The 12,461-nt window shown below is 41.7% G+C and overlaps 1 protein-coding gene across 1 annotated transcript in view; it reads right to left on the bottom strand.

The window, feature by feature from the left end:
* Positions 1-6,209, bottom strand: part of slc6a17 (solute carrier family 6 member 17) — a 47,910-nt gene extending 41,701 nt beyond the window's left edge. The window contains 1 exon segment of the mRNA XM_061788433.1: positions 5,977-6,209. The gene's annotated coding sequence lies outside the window, so the exon portion shown is untranslated.
* Positions 6,210-12,461: the final 6,252 nt, after the last annotated feature.

Raw genomic sequence — 12,461 nt, 5'->3', positions numbered from 1 at the left:
ATGACATCTATAGCGATATGAAGCGGAAGTTGTCATAAACAATGTTATTGCGCTTGTGTGTCCTCAAAGATGCCGTGAAAGGATTTGAGTCATCAGAAACACTCAGCTTGGCTGCCATCAATGTGCTGCTTAAACATTACATGAAAACATTGTGAAACAATGAGGCTACTGTTCAAAAGGCTCAGATAAATATCACGGTCACAATGCATAATGCAGCTTGATTGGGGACGAGTGCTCACAGACAAATTAATGCTAGGGCACAAAGACTAAAGCATCTCCATGGAAGCCAGAACCGACGAACAGATGGACGTGAAATAAAGGCGTGTATTTAAAGGACCTACTGTATCAAATAGTGCGAGCATTGGCACTTATCTCATAGTTCTGGATTTTAAAAAGTTGTCTGCAGAAAAACTTCGCCCACACTGAGGTCGAAACCTGCGTGAGAGCCTGCTGATTTCTTTATACTACTACTTTTTTCTTGGTCTGTCACCACGTCATCTATTTTTATGCAATATTAACAAATTTAAAGGGGATAAAATAACTAGAATAGATCTATAAACGCTCTTGAACATTCCAAATGTCTGTGTTGTTAAACTCGGGCTTTTTCTTCTTTCTGGGGAAGCAAGCTGTGCAACGCAATTGTCTCCTATATTTAAAGTCTGTTTTTCAGACAATAATGAGTGAAAATAGTGAGGTTGGATACATTTGAGTTGGCTTGTTTTGTTCAAATCGATCCCTGTAATGCTTCGTTGCAGAAGGAAGCTGCATGAGGCATATGGAGGTAAGTGAGTGCAGTTCATTTCTGCCTAATACACGGGTTTAGTCAGCTCATTGTGCTATTGATTGCATCGCACATGGCTCTAAGACTTTTGAAAAAGAGTTTGTGAAGATGACGTAGCACAGGCATTTCCTTTTGTGAAATTAAAGGCACTTTCCATCCATTTTGCCAATGAAAAATGGGCGTTCCCAGGGTAATTAGTTCATTAGTGCTTCAGCCAAAGTGTTTGTTTCACTCTGGAACTTCATCCAGCCTAGCTGCCAAGTCAATGGCTGAGAAACTAAGTGTGGGGGTTGTTATTTTGTTAATTAACCCCACAGCTTGGTAACAGTGTAGCAGCAGGGCACTGTCACTCACAGACACATTTTCAGGAATAGTCAGACAACTAAAGACCGACTTGGTTGTTTAATTTCACATGGCATGTGTGGGCAAACACTGCGCACAACATTTTGCATACAAATATTAAAAAGCCAGTTTTTACATAATACGTCCGCTTGAAATCATTCGCAGGGACTTGTCTTAACGCTGCTGCCAACTGAGCAGACTGTGAGCCCACCCGGCGAAGTCCCACCGGCATCATGCACATGGCATTCCTTAGGAGCGGCGATAAAACCCTGTAGTCATGACACCATGCGGCAGTATTGACCTTTTCACACAACATGGAGGCGCTCTAGCTACTGAGCCATAGCTGCCCTACACATGACCAGAAAGAGCCAATCACAAGCGTCGGCTTACAATGAGCATGTTACCAACATGCTTCGTGATGTCGTTTTTAAAAAATTGTTGAAGTTGTACAAGCTAATCGTTGCTCTTTTCTTCCCTTTGTTTCTGCCCACATTGTGATAAGTGTGTGTCTTAGTAATATGTCAGGCTCATTGGTATGTGGCCATTATCATTTCATGAAACCATAACTGTGTGTTGTATCATGAATAGTGACCAGGAGGCGGGGTACACCCTGAACTGGTTGCCAGCCAATCGCAGGGCACTAAAATGAATTACAACTACATAAATTTTGCAATCAAATTATGTAACATAGTTACATGTATGTTGTTACTCCCCAACACTGGGGACAACAGCATTTTCAGGTTTTTCAACGGTGCGTTAACACAGACAGAATGCACATACATTGAAAACCATGTTATAACTGTTATAAACATGCTCAAAACGTGACAACGGGTACTACAGATAGTGCTCTTGTAACATGAAAACCACATTAAAACTGTGTTGTCCACAGTCACACCTTCTCTCACAGTCCATATCTGCTGGATTATATTTTAGTTTAGTTGCTAGGCAATGGCTCTTGGCGCAAACTGGAGATACAGTACAGCCTCACCGCTCGCCTCTTTCCCCTCTCGCCATCGCAAACAGACACGACATCCACTGAGTCTGGGTGGGGGGAGGGCACGCGCTGTGGCAGAGATGGAGGTGATTGTTGTGCTGCCTGTCGTGATGACACTCGAGCAAAGCAGCCAGCGAAGGGAAAGTGACACATTTCCTTAGGTGACATTTTACGCGATGGTCTGCTGGTTTAGAAGAAACAACCAAATTGCCCTTCGCAAACTCACCTACTTCCAAATTCTTCTGTCGAACATAATCAAATCATATCAAACTTTATTTATAGCGCACTTTTCATTCAATGATATGCATCTCAAAGTGCATTACATAGTTAAAATCAATCCCCTCCGACCACTCATCCACACAGATACATACAATAGATGTGCACACCCAGACACACACAGTTAAAAATAAAAGAAAATAATAATGCAATGAGTGGCGGCACGGTGGACGACAGGTTAGCACATCCGCCTCACAGTTCTGAGGACCGGGGTGCAAATCCCGGCCCCATCTGTGTGGTTTGCATGTTCTCCCCGTGCCTGTGTGGGTTTTCTCCGGGTACTCCGGTTTCCTCCCACATCCCAAAAACATGCATGGTAGGTTAATTGAAGATTCCAAATTGCCCGTAGGTGTGAATGTGAGTGTGAATGGTTCTTTGTTTATATGTGGCCTGTGATTGGCTGGCGACCAGTTCAGGGTCGCCTGAAGATAGCTGGGAAAAGCTCCAGCACGCCCCGCGACCCTAGTGAGGACACCTACGGACAATTTAGACTGTTCACTGAACCTACCATGTTTTTTTGCATGTGGGAGTACCCACGCAGGCACGGGTTGAACATGCAAACTCCACACAGGAAGGCCGGAGCACGGATTTGAACCCAAGGCCTTGTGAAATTAAAGCCTGAAATTACAACTGCATCTACATCTCCAACAAACCAAAAATGCTGTCCAAGTTGAAATAAAAAGGGCTATTTCACTTAACAATGTAAAATATATTGTATATTTGCAAAATAATAGCCAATTAAAATATTGATTTTTACCTGGTCAATGAGATTTTTGCTCCTAAACGTCGGCGTACAGCCTCAACGCATCAGGGCTGTAACATGTCACCTCGATCTTTGCGCGTGATTGTAAACTGTCATCTGTGAGGCATTTTTAATATATTGTAGTTCATGTAGTACGAAACATGAAACCTTCGGTTTTCTTCGGAAACTTTTCTTAACTTGGATTTACCTACCGGGGGTCGAATAGCTCAATAAATCTTGGAGTCAGTTGTCGCACATCGGCATTTGTGGTGCATATTTTGAGCGACAAAAAAAATATTATGGTTGAATGTTACAAGACACCATAATCTCCAAATTTTGAATTACTTTTTAAGACTAAACAAACTAATTCAAATTCAAATTAATAATTCATATGGGCGGCACGGTGGACGACTGGTTAGGGCGCCTGCCTCACAGTTCTGAGGACCGGGGTTCAATCCCCAGCCCCGCCTGTGTGGAGTTTGCATGTTCTCCCCGTTTCCGCGTGGGTTTCCTCCCACATCCCCAAAACATGAAAAAGTGCACGAATTCCACAATTTCTTTGTCTTCAATGTCATTGTACTAATTATATAAAGCTTTACTTTCCTCATCTTGTTTACAGCTAGTGCTTTGTCTTTTGTTGTCTTCTTTTCCTATATTATTTAGTTTAACTTTTTACTCGCTCTCCTTTTTGTTTTTTCTTTCACGCCCCTTTAAAAAGTTTGTTCTGTTTGACTGAACAACTGTAATTCTCAATAAATATCCATCAGAATAAAAAGAAACCACAGTGGAAGCTTAAAATGTCCACTGTAAAACTGTTCCGGCATAAAAGGGTCTTCCTTTCTGCTTGGCCTAACAGCCGAACAGGACAAAAAAAAAAAAAAAAAGAAAGAAAAGAAAATGGATCTACAGTGATACTGTGATTTACAAGTGCCCCAATTTTCTTTTTTCGAGTTACGAGCTGTTATTCGATTTTTTGTTGGGTTTTTTTTGCTTTGTGTGGTGAGCCAAAATTTGAGTTACAGCGCTCGAGTGAAAAACACTCTGCACTTCCGACCATTTTGAATAGGACAAACAGTCAAACACACAAATGCCAAATGAAAACACTCACAAGGAGAATGACGTCGACGCTGACACCGAACTAACCGGCAAACCCGACAGACTCCAACCTCCAAACGTCCCATTAACACATGAACACTACAATGTGTTTGACTTTCAGCTTGATTACACTTGTAATTTATTGAAATTCTCTTTTATGTTTCTAAATATATATTTTACAACACGCTAGTTTTCTTTGTTAAAACCAGCAGACATTCCAGTAGCTTCTTTCCTCTTGGCATTAACCTCTTAAACCTTTGACTCATCATTTCATAGTGACACTTTGCCAATTCTGCGCATCTCTTTACTGTCCTTAGTGCCCTATGCATCATCATCTAACTATTGTCGACTAGGCAGTGAAAAAAAAGTACTAAATGTAATCATGCACATGATTAAAATGTGGTAAACTGGCGTAGTTTTCCCCTCTTCTCACAAATAACCAAAAGTATGTTCATTGAACACATTTGAATTATGGGCAACAGACATACATGTTCGAATAAAATAAATTCAAAGGACTTTTTTTCCCCAGTCTATACCGCACTACTGGACACTTCAGATTGTTTCGTGACACTCTGTAAGTGTGTGTTTATGTCCTAAATTTATATTTTGTTATAGTGGCTTGTTTACTGCAGTACTAGAGCAGCTCCGCAACCAACCGAGACAAATGCCTTGTTTGCTTTGTTTTGTTTTTTAACATACTTGTCCAATACAAATGGTTGTGATTGTGATTAAAAACATGGAAGAAAATTTGCTTTTGGAAGGGCTGGAACAGATGAATGGTATTTCACTTCATGTATGTATGTAGGAGCAAGTTGGAGTACCCAGCGAAAACCCACGCACGCAGGCACGGGCTGATCATGCAAACTCCACACAGCTGCGATTTGAATCCCAAACCTAAGAACTGTGAGGCAAATGTGCTAATCACTCACTTAGGTTCCATATGTTTTGTTTTTTTAATTACAAAAAAAAAATGGTGGTGGTTTTTGTAGCCGGGAACGGATTCATGGCATTTCAATTGGTTTTAATTGGGAATATTGATTTGCTTTTAGCCCGTTTTGGGGGATGCTCAAGTACCCCTAAATTGAATCACTGCAACCCTAATTATTTATTTTTACTCTATATCTTTTTTAAATAACCAATAAGCACCCCCCATGCCTCAAACATGGTTTGTTCCACCCTATCCCTCCCACCTCCCCAACTGGGCTCTGAGAGCCGCACAGGACAATATGCTGCCTTCTCGTGATGTACAATTGTGGTATAAGTCTTAAACCAGCATAACCTCTTTTGCTGTGGTTCCACATTTAAATAACCTTCATCAGATAACAGACTTGCCCAAAACGTGTTTTGATCTTGCCTGGCCACGCACCTCTAAACCTCTCATCCTAGAATCGCCCCTGATTGAGTTATAAGTTTAAAGAATGAATTCAACTGAAATGAATAAAAAAAGCATTGAACGAGTGCCAACTTCAACATGCAGGTACAAGCATGCCTGGCTATCTGCTGTCCAAATAACCTCTGCTGGCGTGTCAAGGTCACACGCACGATTTACCAAAGCACAGCAAAAGGTGCCTGCTCCATCTTCCCCGGCGAGGAGGAGACTGACGCCAGACGACGTTTTCGCGACGCGCGCCAGGTGTGGAAAAACAGAAGTGTGCCGTGGTGTGGGGGGGTGGGGGGTTGCCACACGACGACGACGACAAACACATTTGTCCACATGAAAACAGGAGGGAAGGGTGGCGGACGTACCTCGTCGTGGGTTTTTAGAGGCTCTTCGTGTCCGTGTGCAGCATCTCGGCCACGCTCACGGGTGGGCGCGCGACACGCGAAAAGTGCGCGTGGATCATCTCGAAGGAGAACATCGAAGAGGAGGAGCTGCGCAGTGCAAACCCCTCGACAGGATGGACCAAGAAGAAGAAGAAAAAAAAATATTACTATGGCAAGTCACGACCATGTGTGACGCAGGTTTGACTCATGCGCCAGTGTGCTCGCGTCAGCAGACGAGGTGAACAACAAACATGCAATGGTTGCAAGTAAACGTGGAACAAACCAAGATTCCACCTTTTCATCTAATTACTACATTCAATATTCTATTTATTGCATGTATTACCCTTTTTATATAGCTTCATTAGGAAAAAGTAAGAGACTGGTGCAAAATCATCAATTTCTCTAAATTTTGCTATTTATGGGTACGGTATATGTTTGAGTAAAGTCAGCATTTTGTTTTATTCCATAAACGACTGACAACATTTTATTTCATGCCATTTAGAGCATTTATGTGCACAAAATGAAAATGGCTCTAGATAGATAGATAGATAGATAGATAGATAGATACGTCCACCTTACAGTACTGAGGTCATGGGTTAAAATCCAGATTCCAGCCTTCCTGTGTGGTTTGCATGTTTCGTGATTGAGTGGGTTTTCTCCATGTTTCCTACCATATTCCCAAAACATGTTCCTTTGAGTCACTGATGTTGCAGTGGTGCACTCGCCTGACTTTGGTGCGGGCAGCGTGGGTTCAGTTCCCACTCAGTGACGATGTGAATGGGAGTGCGAATGTTTGTCCGTGTCTATATGTGCCCTGCGACTGACTGGCAACCAGTACAGGGTGTTGTCCGCCTTTCGCCCGAAATCATCTGGGATAGGCTCCCGAGACCCTAAGCAGAATAAGCGGTGTTGCAAATGGATGGAGGGATGGATGGATGATTGATTCAGACCGAAATAGCCTACTTCCTGTTCATTTTCATGCATGCGTCCTTCAGACTTTTCCTTGCATCCTCGTATGATAGACTCTCTTGGTTAAACTGAGTTAATGTTTCCAATTTTCGAAAGGGTGCTACTGATTGTCTTTGGGTGTTTTGTGTTTGGAAGCTTTAAAATCCATTCATTTTCACCAGGGTACTTGGACTTGCAAAAACAATCAGTTTTTGGGCATGTTGAGGCCCCTAAAAAGTCATTCATCCATTGGAAGAAGAATAAGCACCATGATTTAAGATTTCCAACTGTCACCATCATATCAACTTTATTAACTGTGCTGGCAATATTTGAAGTCTCATTTTAACATCATTCATTGTCATACATGTACAGTATAACCACAGGTTAACCAGTCTAATATTAAACAGTTAAAATTTACAAACAGATGTCAATCCTTTGATGCTGGCTCAAATGAGGTCTATTAGACGAGGTGTTACAGTACTGAAACTCTAACAGTGTAATTATAAACATTAATGGTGTAATTGGCTGTTCCTAGATTTTGTTTTTGTGGTTTTCAGCGACTTCACATCAAATTCCATCAAACAAATGGGGAGGACATTGTTTTACACATTCTCTACACACAAGCACAGACACAAACACGCACACACACGCACACACACTCACACACACAGGCGCACACAAACACACGAACAAACACACACACGCACACACACAAACACAGGGTGAATAGCCATCATATGATCCGTGGTTGCCATGGAAACTGATCCCTGTATTCAATCCTTGGTTAGTGAGTCACATGAGTGGATAGAAGGAGACAGGAAACACACTGTGCATACTTGTTGTAGGATGACGCAGTACATGTGTGTGTGCGTTTATGCGTGTGTGTGTGCATGCGTGTGTGTGTGTGTGCATGCATGTGTGTGTGTGTGTGTGTGTGTGGGCGTGTGCATGTGCTGTGTTTTCTGTACTGTCATACGGCCATATAGTCTCCCTCTGCAAAGGCAGGTTGCCAGGTCCCACGTTAAACAAGCAGATGAGCACCAGCGGGCCAAAACCCAGTCCATTTCCCGAGGGGCGTTTGTGTGCAGCTAAGCTCCACTGGCCCTCGTATTCTCGTTAGAAGACGTGATCCGAACACGCTGATATAATTTCAAACTCATTTTACCACATTACCCTTCCAAATAAATGACTTACAGATTATTTGATTTTGAACCAGAAGTGAACACATACATAAACATGTAGAAAAGACTCACTGTAACTTTCACTAACAACCCAGGCTAAACTTAGCTCCTCCCAAACATACAAATGTCTCAGTCCCTCAGTGGAGACCATGTACAGTGGTGCCTTGCGATACAAGTGACCCGACTTAAGAGTTTTACTTTGACTTGCGAGTAAAACTTTGAGATACGAGCGCTGTATGGTGGCAGTGACCTCAACTTAACTCACGTCACAACAAGCAGTAGTTTGGCAGATAGTGAACATGTATTTTTTTTAAAAGACTTCAAGATGCAAAATTTCACTGGAAGTTCCATTTATAACCAAATAATAACTTTTCTGATGCAAGCCCGTCAAAGTAATGTTATGTTCCAAATCACACATTAAATATTTCACTGCTCCTACAGCGTGATGTAGACCGAATTTGTATGCAAGCAGGGATGCACTTTGGTCTTTCACTAAACTATAAGTCGTATTTACAGAAAATATTTTTATGAAAAACACTTCTAGACCCAAAACATAAAACAATCCAATGAAAAACACTAAATACCGCACTAAATGAGTGTGCCTTATTTTACCTTCTTTTGCCTGTGTTGTACGACTGGCACGTAAATTGGTACCATCGTAAACTGAACACCCCCTGTAATTTTTTTACCACCTGTCCACGACCCATCCAAAATGGCTCTGTGACCCACCATTGCTTTAGCCTATGCAAAGAACAACTAATAGTAATGTGGCTTACTGAGGAGTTTTGACCAGCTCCATGTATATCGCTACAGCTGTATTATACTGCCCGCAGGTGGCCAAGGTGCATACACCAAAAAGACCAGCACAATGCCTATTGAATCGAAGAAAAAAAAGTTACAAAAAACAGTTTCATTCTTTACATTGTAATCACTTATGTATCTACTGTATATATTGCAGAGTGTTATTTTTCTGATTAAAAACACATTGCATTTTATGAGGGGGAGGCTGGATCAGATTAATGGCATTTCCATTGATTTCAATGGGGAAAGAATATTCAGGAGCGTAGTCAAAGAAAAAAAATTAAACTGGTATTTCAAGACACCGTTGTGCTGTACTACCTTCCTACTAGCCAGAGATTGGCACCATTTTGTGGCATCAGAAGTGTGTCAACCAGGACAGCGCCACAACATCCAGAGCCTTTAGGAACTCTGGGAGGATCTAATCCACCCCTAAAGCCCTGCTACTAAGGAGCTTTTTAAGCACCTCAGTAACCTCAACCCCAGCGATAGGAGAGTTGAAACTCCTTCCCCCACCATCGGAGCCAGGACACAACCAGGGGGTGATTGGTTGACAGTATTGTACACCGGAAAAATAAATGAATGTACTTAATTTGAACATGTGCATCAGTTGGATATGAATGTGGCAAAACTGACGTATATTATTGTATTATTTTCGAGGAGAAGAGGGGAAAATTACGTCAGTTTACCACATTTTAATCATGTGCAACTGATGTGCATGATCAAATTAAGGATTTTCTTTTCACTGTACTGTACTATGCAAGACATGCATTGCGCATGTGGTCCACTAGGGGGCAGTAATTCATTCATCAGACTGCTTTCCAATGATGCAGAATGATGTCCACAATGAAGCACTTGCACTTGTTGCACAGATTACAGTTGTAATGTAACTTAGAAGATGTAACTGTAGCTGCAGTAAAAGTAACCCCTAAAAAATATTTAAAATAACAAATAGCTCTCAATCACCCTCTAAAATAAAAATTTCCTCTAGTCCAGCCGTCTCGATGACCAATTTATACTGTATATCAAATATAACAAATACATTTTTATATCAGCTTTTTTGGTGGGGGGAGTATGGTTTTCTTGATATGTCTTCCTTGTAATGGTTAAAACATTTACTTTTATCACATACATATTTTAAATAGTGGTAATTATACTTTAAAGTTGTGTCCCTCAATATACTGAAGACGCAATCTTCTTCCTAAAACCTTTTGAGCCATTGTTGGTTTATAGTTGACTAAAACCTTTTGAGCCATCTACAGGAAGAGGAAAAAGACTCAGCAGAAATTACATCATCAAGCTAACTGCTCTGACCATGAGTGCACCTGAGATAAGTCCTCTCTTCTATTTTCCATATATTTACAGTTTTCAGCCGGAATGTCCGTGTGTCTCTCAAATCAACTCAACTGTCACTCATATTATCACATATGAATATCAAAGTTTTCCTTTTTTTAATTATATAGCTGTTTTTTCTTGGGAAGCATGGCGACCCAGTGGTGAGCACATCACAGTTCTGGGGTTTTCCATCAATTATTTAATGGTTTAGTCTTTACATGGTTTGTCCTTGGTAACATTGTCTGTGCGGCAAATAAAACTTTTATGAATGGCGAGTGTTGGGACAACAATCATGGTTCGTCTTGGAAGCACCACTGTACAAGAATTCTCTCGATATGTACTCAAAGAGCCGGAGGGAGGAGAGTGGTGTTTTGATTTATGAGTGTTCCTGAGTGTTTGAAATATAAGTTGGAGGGGAGGGAATGGGAGGTTGGGGGGGGGGGGGTCTGGGGATGTAGCAGTGTCTCCCAGGACACCTAATACTCTGCATGCTCCAGGGCCGGCGAGAAGAGAAAGAGCACAATTGGATTAGATATCCAAATAGGCCGGGTGTTTGTTTTAATCAGTCTGGTGAGGAGGGAGAGCTTGAAAACATGGAGTCCACAAGAAGACCCGCAGAGAGTAGAACCCGCATGAGATGCTCGGAGGAGGCAGACGGGAAAGACGAGGACGAAAGGAAAGGCAGAGACGGCAAGGGCAGCCGGGGTGATTGGTCCCCAGGCTATGGCTTCAAAATGGAGGCTGTTAATGGGAGGTGGGCGGGGGCTGGGCCTGTCTGCCTTCAAGAGTTCACTGTCAGGTCTTCATATCAAGGGCACACTGGTCACTTCCACTCAACAAAGCAGCACCTTTCCATGTGCTCAACACAATACAAAGATCACTTTCTAGACAGAATGCCTGGATTTAAGAATAGAACTATTGCTGTTGGCTTCAGCGCTGTAAAACCTGAACCACTGACATTCTTCTCTGAATCTGCTGAAGCCTTTGTTTGTCCTTCTGGACAAATAAAGTACAGACTGCTGTCTGGGTAATGAATTTTTGTCCACCAGTGGATTATCTCCACAATTCATGTATTTCATAGTATGTGAAGTAATGACTTTTCAAGAAAGCAAAAAACACACTGATGATCTTGAGGCCTCAAAAACTCAGATATCACATAAAGTATGATGGACTATCTGATGGACAGCTAAGTTCTTTTTTGTCTTACTTCAGACGTTGATGGACCGCTTTAATTTTGGATCATTTTTCTCACACTTCTGCGATCGATTGTTCCATGTTTCATGCTTCATGTACCATCACCCACTGTACCTGTTTCCTATGGATCTGCATTTTCCCTTGCTGTTTCACTGACCATTCCCCATCTTAGTGCAGATTCTAATTGAACTGTCACTCTCTCTCTCTCTCTCTCTCTCTCTCTCTCTCTCTCTCTCTCTCGCTCTCACTTGCTCTTGCTCACTCTCTCTTTGTCTCTCTCTATCCTTATCTGTCTATCGCTCTTTCTCTGTTGCTCCCTCTCTCTCCTTTTCTACTCAGACAGACGGTTACTGAGTCTGGGGTCCGCTCGAGGGTATTCCCTTTACAGTATTTCTCAATTGTTAAAACACAAAACCTTATTGTCTGAACCAAATCCTCATCTGAAGCCACTTATTTAATTGATCACTTTTTGGTAGAACCTTAGGCACTTTTCACCTAGTTAGAGTCAACTTGCTAACATATTTTTACCCACTAAAACACATTTTGGACTCTGAAGCACTTGCATTGCATAATGGTGAGCACAGGTAGCAAAAGTGAATGTCAACTAAAGCGCAGGTGTCTCAACTTAACTTAATAAGTGATCACGCTTATGGGTAATGATGTGAAGAAACCAATATAAGACAGTTTAATGAGCACTTGTTTTTGAAGCTTTACGGATAACGACAATCAGAGTGACAGAGTAAGAGTAAGAGGTGGATCGAGGAGGAAGAGGAGAAAGAGATGGTACAGTATGAAACAAAGAACAATTATGTGTTTCAGATGAAATACCGGCAACCTTCGTAGACCCTGTTTTTTTTTTCCATGCTTAGACAATGAGGGAAGCAGAAATGCAGTGAGTGAAGCCCAACCTGAACAGATTCACTGTGTCGGCCATAGTCTCAATATTCAGAGACGTGAACAACTAGGCTTACTTGCTTTTTTCACTACGTACGTTGACAATATGTCTATATA

This window comes from Phyllopteryx taeniolatus, chromosome 1 (assembly GCF_024500385.1).
Source record: "Phyllopteryx taeniolatus isolate TA_2022b chromosome 1, UOR_Ptae_1.2, whole genome shotgun sequence".
NCBI classification, from domain to species: Eukaryota; Metazoa; Chordata; class Actinopteri; order Syngnathiformes; family Syngnathidae; genus Phyllopteryx; species Phyllopteryx taeniolatus.
The sequence above is the reverse complement of the archived record's forward strand: the minus strand, read 5'-3'. Positions and strand labels throughout refer to the sequence as shown.